The sequence below is a fragment of the Oncorhynchus kisutch genome, linkage group LG24 (genome assembly GCF_002021735.2).
Source record: "Oncorhynchus kisutch isolate 150728-3 linkage group LG24, Okis_V2, whole genome shotgun sequence".
In the NCBI taxonomy this organism is placed as follows: Eukaryota; Metazoa; Chordata; class Actinopteri; order Salmoniformes; family Salmonidae; genus Oncorhynchus; species Oncorhynchus kisutch.
Genome location: NC_034197.2, coordinates 16,388,131 through 16,406,918, shown reverse-complemented (window position 1 = coordinate 16,406,918; position 18,788 = coordinate 16,388,131). Strand labels below are relative to the sequence as shown.

Genomic DNA, 18,788 nt, shown 5'->3' with positions numbered 1-18,788 from the left:
ATGGTAGCCTGTGTTCAACAGATAAAGACAGAACAATGGCACTAATAGGCCACAGAGAGACTCCATAATCACTGTCTCAGAGACACGCATTTGTTCTCACAAAGGCTAAATGTATTTTGAGTGGCAGATTAGCAATGTCGGTCAGGGGCCCAGCATTGTGAGCTATGAAAGGCATGGTAAATGTGGGTTTGGATGATAATTTACACTGTCTCAGACTAAATGGCTGACAAAAAAAACATAAAACAAGCCACATTGCATAGGCTTAGTTTGGAGATTTGTGTGTTTCACAGTTTGTTGATTATAGGAGACATCGTAATCTCATTATGTCTTTTTTTGCATGGCCTCTCAATTCCTTTGATCATTGAAGTAGTGTAGTGTATGCATGTTTGGTGTTGCTAGTCCCTCTTTTGTCTGGGTTCAAACAAAAGACTTTGCTCTCTACATAGTCATGCAATGGGTTTCGCTTGTATTCCCTCAGATAGCAGGACACACCAGCTTCTGCATAACAATTCACCCAGATACTCTACAATACCACAGTCAGGGTACTGATGCAGGAAACAGGGATGGTCCTTTCAGGAGAGAAGAGTCACTCAAACACTACTGTGTAGGATCTTGCCAAATTCTGAGTTCAAACATGTTACACTTCCACAAAGGCGAGGCCCTCAGTAGTTTATTTGTAGGCTTAATATTCCACGTTTCTTCAACCTGGATATTGTGAGTTAATCATGTTGCGTAACGTCAAATTTGAATTCATTAAACTATTTCCATCTGGGCATGCATTTGGGTAGTATATTTTTGTTTTTTGTAAAAGATGGAGCACAAATGGATGGAGCCCCAGATGGAGCACAAATGCCAAAAAATCTATTGACAGAAACATGTGTATTGAGTATTTTGGTTTACAGGTTCATTGATTTAGTCTGCCCTCTAGGGACTACCTCAGGTAACACACAATTGTCACTTACCCTGTTCACACTGAACACAGTAAATCATTACAACCTACAGTACAAGTATTTTGATATGCAAATCTGATAAATATGTATTTATGTATAGAATTCAGCAGTTGCGGGTAACAATTCTACGTATCAGACAATGCTCTAGTAAAGGCACAGTCAGTGATCAATCCAAATACTGTACAGGCAATCTAACGGAGTCACAGTGTGCTGATTGAACCCTTGAAAGTTGCATGAATAGACAGAAAGTGAGATGCCAGACAGTGACCACTTCTCCTGTTCGCATAACATAAGAACTCACTAAATCCAGCCATGGTAAATGTTGGATCTTCAGTCTGTCTCACAGTTGTACAGGGTTCTAGAACTCCGAATATAAAGCCTCGGGGTGGCAATCCCATAATATCCCCAGCTCTCTCCTCTTGGGGTGTAAACACTGGGAAGACAGATTAGTTCTGCTTCAGCAGTTAAAGCAGATTATCAGAGATTATTAACAAGCATGTTGGATTAGGCAGACAGTATCATTTCATCATTTTCACATATCCAGCTCAAGCAATTAAAGCAGTGGTTGGGGAACAGTGCTGGGGTGAACTTGATCTGTTCATTTCTCAAGATTTTAGATGTGTACTGAAGCGTGGAACCACATTAGAGTAACTACCAGTTGGTCTTTGCTTTTTTAGATTTGACAGCTGCTACCTTTAAGAACTATATTCATTGAGTATGGCTTTGGTGTGTCATGCTGGTGCATATTTTGTATCTTATTTCTTTCTACATCCATGCAATTAATGAAGTCCTCATGCAATGACTCATACTGTAGTTTTCTTGGTATTATATGCACATCAATAAGCATCACAGGAACTGTTACATACAGTCTATTCAAATTACAGCGATATCGTTTTGTGTGTGCATTTCTTCTAATCTCCGCTCCATCTATCTCCTCCACCCAAGGTTAAGATAAACCGTGGCTGGACTCTGCAGTCTCCATCACAAGGAAAGAAGGATTGACCCATCCTGAGAAGCTGCGAGGATCCAATCTTCTGGGTCTCAATTAAAGGCAGATTTACTGACATCAGTACCAGTTCAGTGTGTGTAATTACATACAAGCTGTTCCGTAAGGAGATAATGCAGGGTTTTATAGGAAAGGCTACTAATTGGAGGCCTTCACTTTCTCGGTTTGTGCCCATGACTTGAACTGTGGATGTCTGTCAGTGTCCTTAGGGTGTTGTGGTTAACTCTGTACACTGGCAATCAATCATTTACCCATGTGAACTATGATCTACCCTATTTTCTGCATATTTAATACTGTAATAATGACATACTGAGGCATGGTGGCATGGTGTCCACCAGGCATCTAAAGAACTGAAGCTCAAGCTGAACCCTGCAACACTATGTTTGACGATTAGACAAGACCAAGACCAAGTGCCTAGATAGATCTTTCTCTGGCAGTTACATGTGTTGCTTATCAGATTTCCAGGTTATGATATTACAGGTTATTATAAACCCATTGATTTTCTCTGATAAGTGATTTTCCTTAGACAGAGGTAATTTCTGCCTTAAAGGGAATTTAATGATGAGGATATCTATCTGTTATGATGAGTATTGATCTTAGATAAGGACCACACTAGAAGGAAGATACTTGACAAAAATTGGTTGAATAAACGTTGTTTCCACGTCCTGTCACACCCTGACCATAGTTTGCTTTGTATGTTTCTATGTTTTGTTTGGTCAGGGTGTGATCTGAGTGGGCATTCTATGTTGTGTGTCTAGTTTGTCTGTTTCTGTGTTTGGCCTGATATGGTTCTCAATCAGAGGCAGGTGTTAGTCATTGTCTCTGATTGGGAACCATATTTAGGTAGCCTGTTTGGTGTTGTGTTTTGTGGGTGATTGTTCCTGTCTCTGTGTTTGTTGCACCAGATAGGGCTGTTTCGGTTTTTTCCACATTTATTGTTTTTGTATATTGTTCCATTGTCATCTTTATTAAAGATGTATCAAAGTAACCACGCTGCGTTTTGGTCCGCCTCTCCTTCCCAGGAAGAATCCCGTTACACGTCCTTTCAACCCCAAAATTAATTGCGATGACATTGAATCAACATGGAAAACTGATTTTATTTTATTTAAGTCATCAAAATAAGGAAATCAGAATGTTTTTTTGATTCCACATTTCATTCACATTAGTTGACAACTCAACCAAATATAAATCAAAACTAGACATTGAACATTGAATACAATAGTTGAGAATATTTAGGGATATTATGCACACCTAATTCATGTAAAACATGCTTTAAAGTAATACAAGATTCCTCCAAGAAATAGAATCCTAGGAATTGTCAATTCCTTAGCCAATAAGTGATGTTCATTCATTGGTCAATGAAGTGCCAGGGAGATATGAAAACCAGCAGCATGAGGACAGGAGTACTGAACTCCTGGTTTGCTCTGAGAACCTTGTTTTCTGTAGGAGGCCTTCATTGCCATCTAGTGGTCAGAAAGATATGGGTTACAGCTCCCTCCAAATAGTACTGTGACATCTGGTAAACTATTTTATTTGCAAGAATCATAATATGATGTTGTATTTACAACGCTTTGCCTTTGGGTAAAAACATCATTGCTAATTTGGCAAACAAGACAGCATGGGCCAAAGATTTCAAGAAGCACAATACAAAAATAATAATCTAACAAAAAATACAAAATGTCAAGATATACACATCAACATTAACCTATAAATAAGCCCATCTCTGCCATTAAAATGTTTCATCCCCTGTATCATTTCCTCATCCTTGCTGATTTTAACCTCATTTTCCTTTACTCCTCCCTCCTCTGCTACTCACAACTTACCAGAGAGTACCCCTATGGCTCCACTCTGTCTCTCCTTTTCCTCCTAGTCCAGCTGTTTGTAATTGAAGTAGTTCATGAGTACATGTATTTCTCATGTCAAAGATATCCACCAAAACCCTTGTAGAGCGAGTAAGCAGCACTCACTGTATGACCTCCATGGACAGCTCTTTGGCTATCAATTACGCTTACAAAGATTAGACTACTACAAAGCTTAGAATTTTCAAGAACACAAAATGTATATCAAGTACAAAACACAGAGTGTACAAAACATTAGGAACACCTCTTTCAATGACATGGACTGGCCAGGTGAATCCAGGTGAAAGCTATGATCCCTTATTGAGGTCACCAGTTAAATCCACTTCAATCAGTGTAGATGAAGGGGAAGAGACAGGTTAAAGAATCATTTTTAAGCCTTGAGACAATTGAGACATGGAATGTGTAGATTTAAGTGCCTTTGAACAGGGTATGGTAGTTGGTGTTAGCGATGAGGTTGGCATTGTCCTCATTGGACCCTGTCTTCTCATGGTTGTTCCATTAGAGGCTGTGACAGGATCTGTTTTTAACTGTTTATTTTAACGGGTCTAATCAGGGCTCCAGCAACACAACAGTTCATCACTATGGCTCCCAGGGTCATGAAAGCTCCCCTCCATCCAAAGTTATCTGTCACGCCCTGACCTGAGATATCTCTGTTTTCTTTATATGTTGGTTAGGTCAGGGCGTGACTAGGGTGATTACGCCAGTTTTTGTATTGTCTAGGGTTTTGTAGGTCTAGGTGGTTTGTATGTCTATGGTGGCCTGATATTGTTCCCAATCAGAGGCAGCTGTTTATCGTTGTCTCTGATTGGGGATCATATTTAGGTAGCAATTTCCCTTTGGTGTTTGTGGGATCTTGTCTATGTGTAGTTGCCTGTCAGCACTCGTTTGTATAGCGGTTTGGTTTGTTAAGTGTTCATTCTTTAAATAAATAAGAATGTACGCATACGACGCTGCGCCTTGGTCCGATCCGTATAACGAACGTGACATTATCAAACAGGAACTTATTGAGTGGATCCAGAGTGGAGAGGAATACCGGACTTCCTGTGATGGCTAGGCCATTTGCCGTTGGTCATTTGAGCTAGAAGTACTTTCCTATGACTGTGAGAGAAGGCTGTAAGTTGAAAGAGAGGCTGAAACCTGTAAAAATTACTTCATAAATCAATCTGGAAATCAGGAGTACTTCTCCTGTCCTATTCGGTGTCCTATGTCCCCCAGTCCACCTGGCCGTGCTGCTGCTCCAGTTTCAACTGTTCTGCCTTCTTATTATTCTAACATGCTGATCATTTATGAACATTTGAACATCTTGGCCATGTTCTGTTTTAATCTCCACCCGGCACAGCCAGAAGAGGACTGGCCACCCCACATAGCCTGGTTCCTCTCTAGGTTTCTTCCTAGGTTTTGGCCTTTCTAGGGAGTTTTTCCTAGCCACCGTGCTTCTACACCTGCATTGCTTGCTGTTTGGGGTTTTAGGCTGGGTTTCTGTACAGCACTTTGAGATATCAGCTGATGTACGAAGGGCTATATAAATAAATTTGATTTGATCTATCATCAATGATGTTCCGCCAAATTTAAATCACACTGGTTGGATGACATTGGTGTCACTGAAACTATATTGCCTGCCAATCTGTCTGATAACATGTCACTCAAACATCACAAAAACTGTCAGACTGAGTACAAAGAGTTCTCAAGCCAAGCTTAGATTCAGCGTGCTGTTGTGTGCTTACTGAGCTCTCTTCCTTCCTGTTTGTCTGGCATATGAGTTTATTGAAATTTCACCAATCTCTGCCCTATCTGAAAATACTTTTAGGTTTTTAGTGGGGGTTGCCTAAAGCATGAGCTGTTATCTAATCAGAGAGGGGGAAGAATATCCCAAAGCAACCTTTGTGATCTAATGGTCTAACAGATACAGGCAGGCCCATATAGTGAAGGCCTGTCGTTGAACTATCCTTAACCACACATTGAAAGAGGGTGAGAGCTTAGAGGCTGCCTAGAGCATTGGCCCTAAGTGATCAAAGACTGTTCTTCTCTATAAGTGACACAGCCTTCTGGCGTACACGACAGAACTATTCTAAAACCACCCTCTTCCATAGACTTACACGGTAATTATGACAACTTCCGGAGGACGTCCTCCAACCTATCAGGGCTGACCCAATCAAAAGATCAGAGAATGAATCTAGTACTGAAAGCATAAATACAGCTAGCTAGTCTTGGAAGTTTGTGTTTGCGCTCGCAATGAAGGCAGGATGTACCTGCTAAAATCCTATTGAACATACTTCTTTCCGTAAGAAATATTATAGTTTGATTACATTTTAGGGTATCTGAGGAGTAAATAGAAACATATTTTGACTTGTTGAAGTTTAGTGGTAGATTTTCGGATTCCTTTCTCTGCATGTTGAACGAGCGGATTACTCAAATCGATGGCGACTTTTTGGGATATAAAGCGACAAAACGACACTACATGTTATAGCTGGGACCCTTTGGATGACAAATCAGAGGAAGATTTTGAAAAAGTAAGTGAATATTTAATCGCTATTTATGAAACCTGTGCCAGTGGAAAAATATTTTCATGTGCGGCTCCGTCCTCAAACAATCGCATGACATGTTTTTCGCTGTAAAACGGACAGTGCAGTTAGATTAACAAGAATTTCAACTTTCAACCGATATAAGACACTTTTATATGTACCTAAATGTTTAATATCCATATTTTTTATGATTATTTATTTGAATTGCGTGCCCTCCAGTTTCACCGCTAGCGGGACGCCTAGCCCTAAGTTGTTTTTAAACACTATATTAAGCCCATTCTTTGGAACTTTGGTTTTCCTAGATATGGCTTCTATTTTGTAATCACTACATCCTATGAATTTGAATACTCTTTCACATTTCTGCAGCGTTAGTAAAGTTGTGATCAATACATGTTGATTCCATTCCTGTGCTGTTTGTAACTACCCTGGTAGGTTGACTGATAACCTGAAACAGGTTGCAGGCACTGGTTACAGTTTGAAGCATTTTCTTGAGTGGGCACTTGATGAAAGCCAGTCAATATTGAAAATTACCCAGAAAATATACCTCTCTGTTGATATCACATACATTATCAAGCATTTCACACATTATCCAGATACTGACTGTTAGCACTTGGTGGTCTATAGCAGCTTCCCACAAGAATGGGGTCACGGTATTTCAAGAATCTTCTAAATAAATGTCATAATAGGAAGTGTCAATAACCTGTTCTTAATAATTGTCTAAACATTAACAATGATTCATATTTAAGTGCTTCCCTACTTTCACCAATAGAACTACTTCCTGTTCATAAGCAGTACAGGGCTTTACAATTAACAAGTGTGCCCTCTGCTGTCAAGGCGGGCAATATCAACACCATTACAGCTAAAATTTGAATATGGCTGTTTGCTAAACAACATGTTTTGTTAAACTTTCTTTATCTTTCCTTTACAGGGACAATGGTTAATCTGTGCTGTTTGTGGTGGCTCAACGTATGGAATGTCATATAACACTGGCGTGTCATTCATGCTTGTGCCTGATCTACACAGGCTGAATGCTGTTCAGAGCTACTTGGTTTACATATGAGTGGAGTCGAACTAGGGTGAACTCCAGAAAGTTTGTCAAACGCCTCGCCGACAATCCATCACAGTAATCGTGGATTGGTATCTTATAGAAATCAGAGACCACGTTTTATAAGTCTGTAAGCTAGTCATTCATATCTGACATTAGTTTGCTTATATAATCGTAGCCTTTCACAAGTGGTGCTTTGCAACATCAGTAATTTCATCAATTCATTCGTCAGTGACTGAAATGGAATATTTAGCCATGCTTTGCGCTCAGTCGACCTACTACTGCCTTTAACTCTCATAACTCTTGGCATTTTCGTTTCATCTCGTCATTAACTAAATGTCTTCCATTTAATTGACATGTCGTGTCCCTGCAATCAGTTTTATCTTGAATAATGGAAATATTCTCCATCCTCCCAGCTGCAAACTGCGGCAGGGTGGCCATCGACAGTAATATATCAATCAAGAACTGTGGCTTTCAGCTTCAGTTATGTTGCTTATTAATGCTAATTTCCAGGTTTTGTCATTCTAAATATATATATATATATTGTTACAGGTGAAGCTTTAGTCTTTTAAAAACCAGGTGACATCTTGCTGAACTGATCCAGGGAAATGCTTATTTATGTCAAATTTGAACATCCTACTCTACTTACAACTGTTTGGTCCCATTGCCACCACCTTCTGGATGAAAATGAAGGCTACCCAGCAATGGGTTTACCACACTGTTTCCTTTACTGCTAGTGTGCAAGGTTAATCTGGCACCTGCACAGGGTTTCAATCAGTTTTTCATAACACTTTTACTCAAGCACCTTTTTACAGCTGGTCTTACAGTTTCTATGGTCATGTTGAAATACCGCCTGATTTCAGATCTCATTATGGGTTAGACTGTTGCCTCTGAGAATGGGTTTACTACAGACTCTTCACCAGTGGTGGAAAAATACTACTTAAGTCGTTTTTTGGGGGTATCTTTACTTTACTTTATGTATATTTTTTAACTACTTTTACTTCACTATATTGCTTAAGAAAATAATGTACTTTTTGCTCCGTTCATTTTCCTTGACACCCAAAAGTACTTGTTACATTTTGAAAGCTTAACAGGACAGGAAAATTGTCCAATTCAGGCACTTATCAACAGAACATCCCTTGTCTTCCCTACTGCATCTGATCTGGCGGACTCACTAAACAGAGAACATCCCTTGTCTTCCCTACTGCATCTGATCTGGCGGACTCACTAAACAGAGAACATCCCTTGTCTTCCCTACTGCATCTGATCTGGCGGATTCACTAAACAGAGAACATCCCTTGTCTTCCCTACTGCATCTGATCTGGCGGACTCACTAAACACACATGTTTCGTTTGTAAATTATGTTGGAGTGTGCCCGTGGCTATCCGTAAATAAAAACAAGAAAATGGTGCCACCTGGTTTGCTTAATATAAGGAATTTTAAATGATTTATACTTCTACTTTTGATACTTAAGTACAGTCGTGGCCAAAGGTTTTGAGAATGACACAAATATTAATTTTCACAAAGTTTGCTGCTTCAGTGTCTTTAGATATTTTTGTCAGATGTTACTATGGAATACTGAAGTATAATTACAAGCATTTCACAAGTGTCAAAGGCTTTTATTGACAATTACATGAAGTTGATGCAAAGAGTCAATATTTGCAGTGTTGACTCTTCTTTTTCAAGACCTCTGCAATCCGCCCTGGCATGCTGTCAATTAACTTCTGGTCCACATCCTGACTGATGGCAGCCCATTCTTGCATAATTAATGATTGGAATTTGTGGGGTTTTGTTTGTCCACCTGCCTTTTGAGGATTGACCACAAGTTCTCAATGGGATTAAGGTCTGGGGAGTTCCTGGCCATGGACCCAAAATATCGATGTTTTGTTCCCCGAGCCACTTAGTTATCACTTTTGCCTTATGGCAATGCGCTCCATCATGCTGGAAAAGGCATTGTTCGTCACCAAACTGTTCCTGGATGGTTGGGAGGATGTGTTGGTACCATTCTTTATTCATGCCTGTGTTCTTAGGCAAAATTGTGAGTGATCCCACTCCCTTGGCTGAGAAGCAACCCCACACATGAATGGTCTCAGGATGCTTTACTGTTGGCATGACACAGGACTGATGGTAGCGCTCACCTTGTCTTCTCCGGACAAGCTTTTTTCCAGATGCTCCAAACAATCGGAAAGGGGATTCATCAGAGAAAATGGCTTTACCCCAGTCCTCAGCAGTCCAATCCCTGTACCTTTTGCAGAATATCAGTCTGTCCCTGATGTTTTTCTTGGAGAGAAGTGGCTTCTCTGCTGCCCTTCTTGATACCAGGCCATCCTCCAAAAGTCTTCACCTCACTGTGCGTGCAGATGCACTCACACCTGCCAGATAGTCCTGGCCCTTGCTGGACTTTTTTGGGCGCCCTGAAGCCTTCTTCACAACAATTGAACCGTTCTCCTTGAAGTTCTTGATGATCCAATAAATGGTTGATTTACGGGCAATCTTACTGGCAGCAATATCCTTGCCTGTGAAGCCCTTTTTGTGCAAAGCAATGATGACGGCACGTGTTTCCTTGCAGGTAACCATGATTGACAGAGGAAGTACAATGATTCCAAGCACCACCCTCCTTTTGAAGCTTCCAGTCTGTTATTCGAACTCAATCAGCATGACAGAGTGATCTCCAGCCTTGTCCTCGTCAACACTCACACCTGTGTTAACGAGAGAATCACTGACATTATGTAAGCTGGTCCTTTTGAGGCAGGGCTGAAATGCAGTTGAAATGTAGTTTTGGGATTCAGTTCATTTGCATGGCAAAGAGGGATTTGCAATTAATTGCAATTTATCTGATCACTCTTCATAACATTCTGGAGTATATGCAAATTGCCATCATACAAACTGAGGCATCAGACTGTGAAAATGTATATTTGTGTCATTCTCAAAACTTTTGGCCATGACTGTATATTTAAAACCAAATACTTTTAGACTTTTACTCAAGTAAAATTTTACTGGATGACTTTTACTTGAGTCAGTTTCTATGAAGGTGTCTTTACTTTTACTCAAGTATACCAATTGGGTACTTTTTCCACCACTGCTCTTCACATCTGTGTAATTTTGGGGGGACTTTCAGGCTAGTAGTCCACAGCATCAGTTTTACGTTAAGGATAATTGGTTCATCTTTAATGGGCCTCAACTCATAGGCCTAGCATGTCGCACACTAGGCAAATCAAATTAGTCAGGCATCTACGTCTAGTTGCTTCGTCTCGTGCCATCTTTTCCCATTTATATCCAATCAGCGCGACTGTTGATCACAGTTTTAATCTCTGCCCTAAGCAACTTGCTACTTCCTATTTTCCAACATATACTCTCAGCCTCAAAGCCGGTTCCCTCTGCATTGACGCCTCCGCGACATCGTCTTCTTTCTCCATGATTCCGTCAATGGCGAGTTCACAACTCCCATCACTATTTCCTTCACGTGACTTAGGGTTTCTGATCTGGTCTTTTCATCTTAATCATTAGTCTCACACCTAAGCATTCTAAATCAGGTTCCTGCGGTATTATCATGATAGCTCGCACTTACACTTAATCCTTTCTCTTGCTTTGTGTTTATTTATTCACTGTCGAACCTGCTCTGCACATCATTCTCTTTTAATCCCTCCTATTCAACCCACCTCTGTTTCACTTCTCTCTTTTCTCATTCCCCTCTATGCTACACTGGTATTTTGTTCAAAACTGGAGCCGTAACCACCGCAGCTACATTAGGTATAATTCCACCATTCCTCTCCAGCAGCTAGGTGGATAGTTATGCTCTGCTACGTCTCGCATGTTAGGTCCAATCTATTTGACATTTTCTGAGCAATGGCTCCTTACAATGGCTATCAATAGCTACTTTAGTTGGGGAATTTCCAATGGCTTTTGGGTCAGACACCACCTATCGCTCGTTTACCGCATGCACAATTGGGTTAGATGCAGCAAACGCCTCATATTTTATAAATCGTATTACAGCATTTGTGGTAGGGTTCTACGTACCGTCATACATAGCATTTCTTCTAAATAAATCAGCATGACAATGCGAGGCACTCAGCAGGACAGCATTGGGTTTAGACTTGGGAAGGTGCCCATTTCTTTCTGAATTTCTGTGTGCACTGTTGGGCCTGACGCTCGGTTAGTGTTTCATGTTAATCATGCATATCTCTTACGGCATGCATGGCTGGGTAGACGTACATGCAAACGTCTCGTTCCTACCAAACACATTACACAATTTTGATCTTGCGCTAAGCGAGCTTGCATTAATAAACATTCCATATGATACTTTCCATTACAGCACAATTTAACTTTAGTTCTGTTCTTCACATGCATCTCTTTACATGTATTTATCTTTAGATGCAACCATTGCTCCACCATGTCCCTTCTCCCTGGTGAGTAACTGAATTTTTTTGGGGGGGGGGGGTTCAATGCCAGCTGCCCAGTATAGGGCAACCTGTCATAAGCATATGGCTCTGAAAAGCATTCCTCAGAGACGAGGCCTACCCCCAAGCTATTCAATAAAATTCCATATCGTATTCTGTCTGTCATTCAGTTAAGCATGTATTTGATTGAATAGCCATAACTATGAAATACCCAGTATACACTTACCTCCTGTGTACATGGCAGCCAGCATGATTAAGGACACCATGCAATCTCACTGTAGAAGATGTTGAAGTATTTTCTGAATTTCCTTGAATTAGATGGTGAGCGATTTGGGGAAGGCATATGAGAACCTGATGGCGCACAAGGAACCACAGCCCAGCCTCAATCTGGTGGGTTGAACCCCAGGTTAGTGCTGGCCGCATGGTTAATTAGTGACTGAGCTGTGGAAACAGGAAATTGTTGTCTGAAATGACCAGTTGTGACTTGGCTCAAAAGAACATTACAAGTGACTGGGATAATAGATTGCTGTCACAGGGATTTATACATTCAACAAAATACAGAGAAAAGATACACTCCTTCCTTCTTTTATATTATTATGCATTCGTCACTATCGTCATGCAACAATCTAATTCATATATACACTATAAATACAAACGTATGTGGACAATCCTTCAAATTAGTGGATTCTGCTGTTTCAGCCACATCTGTTGCTGACTGGCTGTATGTAGTGGTCTGGGTGTAGCTGGTGCAGAGGAGTCAGGCGCAGGACAGCAGAGATGAGTAACACAAGTAACTTTGTTACTCATCTCTGCTGTCAACTCAAGTAACTCAAATAGTCCGAGCCAACAATAACGGACCGAACATACATAAACAATCACGCACAAAAACAATGGGGAAAACAGAGGGTTAAATAATGAACATGCAATTGGGGAATTGAAACCAGGTGTGTAAAACAAATGGAAAATGAAAAGTGGATCGGCGGTGGCTAGAAAGCCGGTGACGTCGAACGCCGCCCGAACAAGGAGAGGGACCGACTTCGGTGGAAGTCGTGACACCGTATATAAAATCAGGCACACAGCCATGCAATGTCTAGGAGTAACAATGAGTGTTGCAACTGTTTGCCCTCGATTGCAACAATATACTGCCTCTGGAAGCAACGTCAGCAAAATAACTGTTCGTATGGAGCTCAGCAATCAGGCCAAAGAGTTCAATCTTGGTTTCATCAGACAAGAGAATCTTGATTTTTATGATCTAAGAGTTTTTAGGTGCCTTTGGCAAACTCCAAGCGGACTATCATGTGCCTTTTACTGAGGAGTGGCTTCCGTCTGCTCACTCTATCATAAAGGCCTGATTGGTGGAGTGCTGCAGAAATGGTTGTCCTTCTGGAAGGTTCTCCGATCTCCACAGAGGAACTCTAGCGCTCTCTCAGAGTGACAATCGGTTTCTTAGTCACCTCTCTGACCAAGGCCCTTCTTTCCCGATTGCTCAGCTCCAAACTTCCAGCTCTTGGTTCGTCCAAACTTCTTCCATTTAAGAATGATGGAGGCAACTGTGTTTTTGGGGACCACCAATGCTGCAGACATTTTTTGGTACCCTTCCCCAGATCTGTGCCTCAACACAATCCTGTCTTTGAGCTCTTCAAATCAAATCAAATTTTATTTGTCACATACACATGGTTAGCAGATGTTAATGCGGGTGTAGCGAAATGCTTGTGCTTCTAGTTCCGACAATGCAGTAATAACCAACAAGTAATCGAACTAACAATTTCAAAACTACTGTCTTATACACAGTGTAAGGGGATAAAGAATATGTACATAAAGATATATGAATGAGTGATGGTACAGAGCAGCATAGGCAAGATACAGTAGATGGTATCGAGTACAGTATATACATATGAGATGAGTATGTAAACAAAGTGGCATAGTTAAAGTGGCTAGTGATACATGTATTACATAAGGATGCAGTAGATGATATAGAGTACAGTATATACGTATGCATATGAGATGAATAATGTAGGGTATGTAAACATTATATTAGGTAGCATTGTTTAAAATGGCTAGTGATATATTTTACATCATTTCCCATCAATTCCCATTATTAAAGTGGCTGGAGTTGAGTCAGTGTCAGTGTGTTGGCAGCAGCCACTCAATGTTAGTGGTGGCTGTTTAACAGTCTGATGGCCTTGAGATAGAAGCTGTTTTTCAGTCTCTCGGTCCCAGCTTTGATGCACCTGTACTGACCTCGCCTTCTGGATGATAGCGGGGTGAACAGGCAGTGGCTCGGGTGGTTGTTGTCCTTGATGATCTTTATGGCCTTCCTGTAACATCGGGTGGTGTAGGTGTCCTGGAGGGCAGGTAGTTTGCCCCCGGTGATGTGTTGTGCAGACCTCACTACCCTCTGGAGAGCCTTACGGTTGTGGGCGGAGCAGTTGCCGTACCAGGCGGTGATGCAGCCCACCAGGATGCTCTCGATTGTGCATCTGTAGAAGTTTGTGAGTGCTTTTGGTGACAAGCCAAATTTCTTCAGCCTCCTGAGGTTGAAGAGGCGCTGCTGCGCCTTCTTCACGATGCTGTCTGTGTGAGTGGACCAATTCAGTTTGTCTGTGATGTGTATGCCGAGGAACTTAAAACTTGCTACCCTCTCCACTACTGTTCTATCGATGTGGATAGGGGGGTGTTCCCTCTGCTGTTTCCTGAAGTCCACAATCATCTCCTTAGTTTTGTTGACGTTGAGTGTGAGGTTATTTTCCTGACACCACACTCCGAGGGCCCTCACCTCCTCCCTGTAGGCCGTCTCGTCATTGTTGGTAATCAAGCCTACCACTGTTGTGTCGTCCGCAAACTTGATGATTGAGTTGGAGGCGTGCGTGGCCACGCAGTCGTGGGTGAACAGGGAGTACAGGAGAGGGCTCAGAACGCACCCTTGTGGGGCCCCAGTGTTGAGGATCAGCGGGGTGGAGATGTTGTTGCCTACCCTCACCACCTGGGGGCGGCCCGTCAGGAAGTCCAGTACCCAGTTGCACAGGGCGGGGTCGAGACCCAGGGTCTCGAGCTTGATGACGAGCTTGGAGGGTACTATGGTGTTGAATGCCAAGCTGTAGTCGATGAACAGCATTCTCACATAGGTATTCCTCTTGTCCAGATGGGTTAGGGCAGTGTGCAGTGTGGTTGAGATTGCATCGTCTGTGGACCTATTTGGGCGGTAAGCAAATTGGAGTGGGTCTAGGGTGTCAGGTAGGGTGGAGGTGATATGGTCCTTGACTAGTCTCTCAAAGCACTTCATGATGACGGAAGTGAGTGCTACGTAGTCGTTTAGCTCAGTTACCTTAGCTTTCTTGGGAACAGGAACAATGGTGGCCCTCTTGAAGCATGTGGGAACAGCAGACTGGTATAGGGATTGATTGAATATGTCCGTAAACACACCGGCCAGCTGGTCTGCGCATGCTCTAAGGGCGCAGCTGGGGATGCCGTCTGGGCCTGCAGCCTTGCGAGGGTTAACACGTTTAAATGTCTTACTCACCTCGGCTGCAGTGAAGGAGAGTCCGCATGTTTTCGTTGCAGGCCGTGTCAGTGGCACTGTATTGTCCTCAAAGCGGGCAAAAAAGTTATTTAGTCTGCCTGGGAGCAAGACATCCTGGTCCGTGACTGGGCTGGTTTTCTTCTTGTAGTCCGTGATTGACTGTAGACCCTGCCACATACCTCTTGTGTCTGAGCCGTTGAATTGAGATTCTACTTTGTCTCTGTACTGGCGCTTAGCTTGTTTGATAGCCTTGCGGAGGGAATAGCTGCACTGTTTGTATTCGGTCATGTTACCAGTCACCTTGCCCTGATTAAAAGCAGTGGTTCGCGCTTTCAGTTTCACACGAATGCTGCCATCAATCCACGGTTTCTGGTTAGGGAATGTTTTAATCGTTGCTATGGGAACGACATCTTCAACGCACGTTCTAATGAACTCGCACACCGAATCAGCGTATTCGTCAATGTTGTTATCTGACGCAATACGAAACATCTCCCAGTCCACATGATGGAAGCAGTCTTCGAGTGTGGAGTCAGCTTGGTCAGACCAGCATTGAACAGACCTCAGCGTGGGAGCTTCTTTTTTTTCTTCTGTAGGCAGGGATCAACAAAATGGAGTCGTGGTCAGCTTTTCCGAAAGGAGGGCGGGGCAGGGCCTTATATGCGTCGCGGAAGTTAGAGTAACAATGATCCAAGGTTTTTCCACCCCTGGTTGCGCAATCGATATGCTGATAAAATTTAGGGAGTCTTGTTTTCAGATTAGCCTTGTTAAAATCCCCAGCTACAATGAATGCAGCCTCCGGATAAATGGATTCCAGTTTGCAAAGAGTCAAATAAAGTTTGTTCAGAGCCATAGATGTGTCTGCTTGGGGGGGGGGGGATATATACGGCCGTGATTATAATCGAAGAGAATTCTCTTGGTAGATAATGTGGTCGACATTTGATTGTGAGGAATTCTAAATCAGGTGAACAGAAGGATTTGAGTTCCTGTATGTTTCTTTCATCACACCATGTCTCGTTAGCCATAAGGCATACGTCCCCGCCCCTCTTCTTACCAGAAAGATGTTTGTTTCTGTCGGCGCGATGCGTGGAGAAACCCGCTGGCTGCACCGCCTCCGATAGCATCTCTCCAGTGAGCCATGTTTCCGTGAAGCAAAGAACATTAGTCTCTGATGTCCCTCTGGAATGCTACCCTTGCTCGGATTTCATCAACCTTGTTGTCAAGAGACTGGACATTGGCGAGAAGAATGCTAGGGAGTTGTGCACGATGTGCCCGTCTCCGGAGTCTGACCAGAAGACCGCCTCGTTTCCCTCTTTTACGGAGTCGTTTTTTTGGGCCGCCGCATAGGATCCATTCCGTTGTCCTGGTTGAAAGGCAGAACACAGGATCCGCTTCATGAAAATCATATTCTTGGTCGTACTGATGGTGAGTTGACGCTGATCTTATATTCAGTAGATCTTCTCGACTGTATGTAATGAAACCTAAGATGACCTGGGGTACTAATGTAAGAAATAAAACGTAAAAAAAACAAAAAACTGCATAGTTTCCTAGGAACGCGAAGCGAGGTGGCCATCTCTGTCGGCGCCGGAAGTTAACTCTTTGGGTAATTCCTTCGACCTCATGGCTTGGTTTTTGCTCTGACATGCACTGTCAACTGTGGGACCTTACATATACAGGTGTGTACCTTTCCAAATCATGTCCAATCAATTGAATTTACCACAGGTGGACTCCAATTAAATTATAGAAACATCTCAAGGATGGTCAATGGAAACAGGATGCACCTGAGCTCAATTTCGAGTCTCATAGCATAGGGTCTAAATACTTATGCAAATAAGGTATTTGTTTTTTATTTTTAATATATTTGCAAACATTTCTTTATGGGGTATTGTGTGTAGATGTAGATTTTATTTTATTTCATAATTTTTTTTAATAAGGCTGTAACAAAATGTGTAAAAAGAGAAAGGGTATGAATAATTTCCATATGCGCTATAGGGAGGACCAAATCTGCCATAATTATAAATAAATGCAAACATAAATAGATAAATGAATAAATAAATCCACACCTAAACAAATAAATGAGCAAGGACATACTAAAATGCTGACCAGAATTCATGAATTTCTCTTCATATACAGTGGGGAGAACAAGTATTTGATACACTGCCGATTTTGCAGGTTTTCCTACTTACAAAGCATGTAGAGGTCTGTAATTTTTATCATAGGCACACTTCAACTGTGAGAGACGGAATCTAAAAAATCCAGAAAATCACATTGTATGATTTTTAAGTAATTAATTTGCATTTTATTGCATGACATAAGTATTTGATACATCAGAAAAGCAGAACTTAATATTTGGTACAGAAACTTTTGTTTGCAATTACAGAGATCATACGTTTTCCTGTAGTTCTTGACCAGGTTTGCACACACTGCAGCAGGGATTTTGGCCCACTCCGCCATACAGACCTTCTCCAGATCCTTCAGGTTTCGGGGCTGTCGCTGGGCAATACAGACTTTCAGCTCCCTCCAAAGATTTTCTATTGGGTTCAGGTCTGGAGACTGGCTAGGCTACTCCAGGACCTTGAGATGCTTCTTACGGAGCCACTCCTTAGTTGCCCTGGCTGTGTATTTCGGGTCGTTGTCATGCTGGAAGACCCAGCCACGATCCATCTTCAATGCTCTTACGGAGGGAAGGAGGTTGTTGGCCAAGATCTCGCGATACATGGCCCCATCCATCCTCCCCTTAATACGGTGCAGTCGTCCTGTCCCCTTTGCAGAAAAGCATCCCCAAAGAATGATGTTTCCACCTCCATGCTTCACGGTTGGGATGGTGTTCTTGGGGTTGTACTCATCCTTCTTCTTCCTCCAAACATGGCGAGTGGAGTTTAGACCAAAAAGCTCTATTTTTGTCTCATCAGACCACATGCCCTTCTCCCATTCCTCCCCTGGATCATCCGGATGGTCATTGGCAAACTTCAGATGGGCCTGGACATGCGCTGGCTTGAGCAGGGAGACCTTGCGTGCGCTGCAGGATTTTAATCCATGACAGCGTAGTGTGTTACTAATGGTTTTCTTTGAGACTGTGGTCCCAGCTCTCTTCAGGTCATTGACCAGGTCCTGCCGTGTAGTTCTGGGCTGATCCCTCACCTTCCTCACGATCATTGATGCCCCACGAGGTGAGATCTTGCATGGAACCCCAGACCGAGGGTGATTGACCGTCATCTTGAACTTCTTCCATTTTCTAATAATTCCGCCAACAGTTGTTGCCTTCTCACCAAGCTGCTTGCCTATTGTCCTGTAGCCCATCCCAGCCTTGTGCAGGTCTACAATTTTATCCCTGATGTCCTTACACAGCTCTCTGGTCTTGGCTATTGTGGAGAGGTTGGAGTCTGTTTGATTGAGTGTGTGGACAGGTGTCTTTTATACAGGTAACGAATTCAAATAGGTGCAGTTAATACAGGTAATGAGTGGAGAACAGGAGGTCTTCTTAAAGAAAAA

At 42.3% G+C, this 18,788-nt stretch overlaps 1 pseudogene; it reads right to left on the bottom strand.

Annotated features, from left to right (window-relative positions):
• Positions 1-4,199: 4,199 nt before the first annotated feature.
• LOC116357029 (monocarboxylate transporter 2 pseudogene) lies at positions 4,200-5,408 on the bottom strand (annotated as a pseudogene).
• Positions 5,409-18,788: the final 13,380 nt, after the last annotated feature.